This window comes from Oculina patagonica, unplaced genomic scaffold, assembly GCF_052425735.1.
Source record: "Oculina patagonica isolate OP01 unplaced genomic scaffold, crgOcupat unplaced996, whole genome shotgun sequence".
Lineage (NCBI taxonomy): Eukaryota > Metazoa > Cnidaria > Anthozoa > Scleractinia > Oculinidae > Oculina > Oculina patagonica.
In genome coordinates, this window is record NW_027558906.1 from 1 (window position 1) to 6,676 (window position 6,676).

The window sequence follows — 6,676 nt, forward strand, 5'->3', positions numbered from 1 at the left end:
CAATCACTCCACACACAGGTGGATTTAACCTTAACTTCAATCCAGGTCCACAAGAATCGAATACGGTAGTGTCACTTTGATGCTTAAAATCGAGATTTTTGGGCCCTTGTGGTGAAAGCTGCTTTTGATTCCAGATCTACCATACGAATCGAATATTAAGCGAGTGTCACTTTGTTAGTGAAAATTAAGATTTTTGGGCCCTTCCATACGCATCACATAGGGTGGTGCCACTCTGCTGCTGAAAATCAAGATTTTTGTGCCCTTGTGGTGAAATACCACCAGGTAGATTAAGCCTGATTTTTTTTCCTGATCCACCACGTGCTGCCAGTTTGAAATTTAAAATGTGCACTTTTTCCCTTTTGAGAAAACATCACCACGTGAATTTAGTCTAAAGTTCACCCTTAGTCCATACGAATAGAATAAGGTAATGTCACTTTGTTTCTCAAAATTGATATTGCCGGTCCATATGCTAAAATATCACCCGGTAGATTAAACCTGATTTTCTCTCCTGATTCACCAACTGCCAGTTTGGAACTTAAAATTTGCATGTTGTGCCTTTGTGAGAAAATCCCACGACGTGAATTCAGCCTAGAAATCAAGATGTTCTGTCCCTTGTGTTGAAATACCACCGCGTATATTAACCCTCGGACGTACAAGCAAACTCATACCCCCATCATCGTACAAGGGGGGGGGGGGGTGGATGGAACCCCTCCCCGGAGTTTTTGTTATATTAAGGCGTAGCGAAATTATTTTGCTCTGAGAAGAAAGCCCTTAGCTTACTCTACAAGATGACATAATTTTAATTGGCTGTGACGTTATATGACGTCACGTGACGTCATAAGAGCCGCCATCTTGGATCCGCCATCTTGAATTTCAACATTTTCTTAGAAAGTCACAAAATAACGGAAATTGATGCAAAATCAAGCTAGAATGCTTATGGAATGTAAAAATAAACAAATCTTGCACTTCTGTTTTAAAAAAACCGGAAAAAATCAAGAAAAATGTTAAAAATGACGATTTTTGGCAAGACCTGCTTGTATTTATGACGTTGCCATGGCAACGTCATATACCATGGACACATGGTTGACATATCAAAATTTTCGCAAAGGATGAATGAACAGCTACCGAAAGTTTCAGCATTGTAGGGTAAATGCTTTTTTCAAAATTTGGAAAAAACCCTTACGGGCGGGTGGCATCCACCCCCCCCCCCCCCCCCCTTGTACGTCCGAGGGTTAAGCTTGATTTTCACTCCTGATTCACCAAAAACTGCTAGTTTGAATCTTAAAATGTGCATTTTGGGCTTTTTTGAGAAAACGCCACCACCTGCAGAATTCAGCCTGTACTTCACTCCAGGTCCATACGAGTCGAATAAGGTAGTGTTACTTTGTTGTTCAAAATCGATAAATGCGACAGATAGTGTTTTGCATATTCCCTTTTCTTCTTTTGATGAAGTTTTTTTAGGATATTCTCTGTGTTTTTTTATTTTGTTAGTTCGGAAGAATCTGTGCTGTATGTCTCGAAGAGAAAGATCACATCACTTCAAAAATAAATATTAACGACAGCGAAAATAACACAATCACCATTTAACAACGTAATAACATTCACATCATATTTTCAAGAAGGTGTCTTAGATTTTCGCTTATTTTATTTCCATTTCCTTTAATTCACTAATTAACTAGTTTTAAGAGATATCGATGTCTGTTTTACCCACTTTTCCTCTTTTACACGAATAAATTTTACGTTTATTGAATATTTTTTTAATCTAAAATCGAAAATGGTCTTTAGAACTAAATTTTCAAAGGATTTTCATCCAAACGCCTACGTTTCGGAAATGTTTACAATTGTCCTGTCCTGTTTCTTCATATTCCTCTTGCTGCTGTGTTCGCACTGTAGTTGCATGTTCATTATTCAATGTCTCATTTCCTTATTGGTCATCGTCTTCTCGGCTAGCCCTATTTTGTCCCTGTTCGGCATTAGCTATAACTCCAGTCCATAAAAAAAAACTAATGGATCGCAACTCAACGAAAAATTAAGAAAAAGAATCATACAAACAAGCGTGATATGACTCATTGTCTTGAAAAAAAAACGTTGCTCGTCAGTTATTTCGTGGGCAATTACCCGAAAATTACGTCGCTACTCTCGGCTGTTCTGCGCGGGAATTAGCTAACAGCAAGACAATTTTGAAATCTTGTTGGTAGTTTAATATTATCGTTAATTTTTCGAAAAGGATGCAAGCTATAAATAAATTAAGAAACATTGAGCATGATTTTTAGTACTCCTTGTAACAGCTGTTCAGATACTGTACTTCAGCTGTTCATGTTAACAGCGAAGTTTGCGCGCGTCAAATGAAAAAAAAAATTGTGCCGAATAAATACAATCTTATGTCAAGTAGTCCTCATGGTCCTACAAGGATCGAAAAATGCGACAGATAATGTTTTACGCTGTCAGTGTTTTCTCTTGTGCATTTTCTCTTACCTTTTTTATGGAACTTTTGTTAGGATATTTTTCCGTTTTTTTTTTATTTTGTTTTCGGGGAGAATCTGTGTTGTATGTCTCGAAGAGAAAGATCACATCATATCAAAAAATATTGACAGCAAAATTAACTTAATAACCATTTAATAACGTACTAGCATTCAGATCCTTTTTTCAAGTCGGTATCTTAAATTGTCGCTAATTGTATACGATCCGCATTTCCTTTAATTCACTAAACTAGTTTTGAGATGTATGGATGTCTCCGTTTTTTTCCCACTCTTTTCTTTAACCGCTTATAATTACATTTATTAAATATTTTTTCCGCAATCGAAAACGATCTTTGAAATTGAAGTCTTCAAGGTATTTTCGAGTAAAAGCTACCGTTCTGGAAATGTTTAAAATTGTCCTGGCAGAGGTGTTCCTTCATATTCCTCTTGCGGCTGTGTTCGCACTGTAGTTGCATGTTGCTCATTGTTCAATGTCTCATTTCCTTGTTGCTCATCTTCTTCTCGGCTAGCCCTATCTTGCTCTTGTTCGGCATTAGCTGTAACTCCAATCTGTCTTGGTCCAAAGATGTTCCTTTCAAGTTCCTCAGCTTGTGCAATAGTTTTTCTTGTCAACAACTGAATGAAAGCTACGCGAAAGTATCTTATTCTAACAGCGTAAATCAACGGATTAAACAAAGAATTCATTACTGGCAGTAAAGTAACAAGACCAATAACAATATGCCCTACATTAGCAGAAATTCTGTCTTTGAAAAAGAAAAGGAAAACAGCACAGATTTTCGTCGGGATGTAACACAAAAACATAACAAGCAGTACAACAGCTGTGCTGTAAAAAGCTTTGTTATTTTTGAGTATCTTCTCCTTGGCTTCTGGGGAAACTTGGTTGGCCGCAATTTGTTTCTCGTTGCGGCGGACTTCCTTGTATACTGAAACGTTAAAGTAAACGGGGAGAATAAGAAACAGCGATTTCGAAACTGCTATTATCGTCTGAAAGATTTTTGCTGCCGTCACGAGGTAGAAAAAGACGATCGCTGCAGCCCACGCCAGACCAGAGACTATGATGATACGAACTTCAGTAACCTGGTGCTCGTGTGCGAAGGTGTGTTTTATCGCGACATAACGTTCTGCACTCATCAACATCAAATGATGAAGCGACGCCAATACAAATGTTATTGAAACACCTTTTGATATGTTGTTTATAGTGCAAAACGTGTTTTCTTGACCACTGAGAAGGAAACCTGCGCCGGCGATATGCAAAGGCTGAACAACTAGTCCAACTAGAAGGTCGGTTGTGGCTAAACAGGCGAGTGCTACGTTAGACTTGGTGCGAAGCTGTCGTTTGGTTTTTACTGCCACCATCACCAGGATGTTCAGCAAAATAGTGAGAGGACAGGCGAGAGCGTTAAAGGCGATTCTAACCACAAATACAGCACGAAGATCGGAAGATATCTTTGCAGGAATTAGAGGAAAGAAAAGAAAAACCACAAGTGAGTAATGTGGTGTTGTCTGTGGTATGATTCATCTTTGCTCGATTCACTGAGTCTTACGTGTTCTTCAGATCGTTTAAATGAAAACTGCCGGAAAATTTAAAACCGTAGTAGAACGCATTTCAACGAACCAAACAATAGTTACAATGGAACGGAAATTTGGTCCAGGCTGCAATTTGAAAAGGCGTTCATACTGAAAAGACATTTTCAGTGTCCCAGAAGAACACTAATTATTTTTTAAACGAAAAAAAATTCCCCTCCTTTTTTACTCTACTGGGAGTTAAACTAATGACAAGCCAGTGAACAGGCTCAGATTTGCTCGATAAACTGAGTCCTTGCGAGTTTCTTCGTTTCATAAGTGGATCGTTTTCACACGGGCCAATTTAAGAACGTGCCAAAACAATGGCTTTCTACTCAACATACAAAATTTTGTGGGAAATTGAAACCGGTAATTTCACTTTCAGGCAAACCTAAGAGACTTTTTGTGAAGACTTTTGGAGACGTTATCCAGCGATTTTCGGCCATACTTTTCCTTTTTTTCTTTCTAAATCTTTTTACATAACGTAAAGAAGCGGCATTTTCTTCTTTCTTTGCTGCATTACTGAGAGATAAACTAACTGCAATTTAATGTTGAAGCGTTCTTAAAGGCTTGGTTTTTCGCCTCGGCCAAACAGTGTGGTGTTTTGCAAATTGGAAACAATTGTTTTGTTTACATTGTATATTTCCTCTCTCCCAACTCTCATGTAAGCCCCTCTGTAATCATGCTAACCATGCCCGAACTTGAAGTTCCACTTTCAATAAGCTATCTCCACTATTCAACCTATATGTTTTTATTTTCTCTTAGCTTTAAGAGTTGTTTGCTTAAGCCTGGTTCTCATATGATCGTCCCGATCGTCTCTGTCGCTTCTGTCGTTTGCAAAGTCTGAGGTGATTGGAGCAAGCAAACTTTTTGAAGCGACAGAAGCAACAGCGACGATCGGGACGATCATATGAGAACCAGGCTTTACTACGTCTACTTTTTTTTGCGAGAACGCAAAAAAATAAAACATTTATTAAATTATCGTTTTTTTTTTTGTTTTAAACAAGGTAAATCAGCCGTGGTTGAATCTGTTGTCATTTTGAGTGAAAGCGAAGGGCAAAAATGCTCGAAACGCCTAAAAACGCCAGCCTTCATATTCAGTGGTCTTACAGCTCTCGTAAGCTTGAAATTCTGCTGGTTCTCCATTGTTGCAGTTGCTATTGTTTTGGAGCTTGGAGCATTTTTCCTGTTGTTTGCTCTATTGTTCCCTAAAGGGTAGCAAACAATTAATGTGGACCCTGCGTATTTATATCAATGAGGGCGGCTAATTTACTTACGCACTCCATTGTTGATAAAATATGTATGTGAAAAAGCGCGCCAAGAATATTTTCGCTGATATGCGTGACGTATTTTCAAGTCATTGGTTCCAGTTTGTAATCCATATTCATGACAATTGATGAGTTTGCTTCATTTCATGCAAACAGTTTGTCGACGTGTCATGATGCCGAGCGGTGTCTCTCTTCTGACGACCGAGTTCTTGCCCTTCGAGAAGTGGACAAACCTCCTGACGAATACGTCCTTCAGCTTCATACGAGTGAAACCAATGGTGAGTACCAATTCCTGTACATTCCTGGACATTTTGTAATCAAAATTTGCTTTCTGTTAAAGTTTAGCCGTATTCGTTGACGTTTAGGCGCGGCGTGCTGCCATAATGCGGAATGTTTCTACTGAGCCCCAAATTTGACTGACAAAACAAAACGGCAAAACATTAACGTTAAAAATGATATGAATTTAATGATTTTTGTTGTTCAAATTTTGCTCGTGCAAAACAATTTGTGCAAACGTTTTGGTGACCACGTGCTAAATCTTAATATGCCGGCGTTTGATATAGCCGTTGTTGAAAAAAGATCTCAAATTTGTGTAGTTAAACATTAAAGTTTTATAGGAAGTCTGTTGTTTTTATTCTCTGAAAGACGTTTTGAACTCTCAAGACCAAACACTCGCCGCCAACAATTATGTAATAGCAACGATACCAATTTGTTCACCCCAATTCTAATCTCTGAAAATATTGGGACCAATTAATTTTCTCTGAAACAAACGTCTTTAAAATTGATGCGATAAATAAACCAATTTTTGAGCGATAACATTTTTTCCCGCGAGAAATAAAAGCAAAATTCAAGGTAATTTATTCCATGCATATAAATTTAAAAGCATTTCCAAAGCACGGACTTGTTGAAAAATAAATTTGGCATTTCGGCTTTCCATAAACTATAAAGCAAGTTTGGTTTATAAATATTCGCTCGGCTGAGAACATTTTATATTACTTGTACCTGATGTCCGTTGTGGATTTGACAAAATTCATTCTGCGTATATATGCAACAGGCAAAGTTTAATCGTTATAGGGAAGTTGCGCTCTAAATTCATATCTAATAAACGAGTGATCTAATTGTGTTATTTAATTTTCTTATTTGTTAACATGTAGAGATGAGGAAAGGACAAAAGAAGAGACTGGATAAAGAATTTCATTGATGGATTAATCAGTGTTAAAGAAGACAACGAAAAGATAAGATGTAATCCTCGAGATACTCGCTGCGATACGTAGTGGCTTATACAGAAACTAAATTTTGTGCCTTTCCTCAAAAAAATCTTTTACTGATTTAAAAAAACAAACGGAAGAAAAACATTTGAACTTA

At 37.6% G+C, this 6,676-nt stretch overlaps 1 pseudogene; it reads right to left on the reverse strand.

Annotated features, from left to right (window-relative positions):
• Positions 1-2,867: 2,867 nt before the first annotated feature.
• On the reverse strand, positions 2,868-3,999 carry LOC144641494 (adenosine receptor A3-like; annotated as a pseudogene).
• Positions 4,000-6,676: the final 2,677 nt, after the last annotated feature.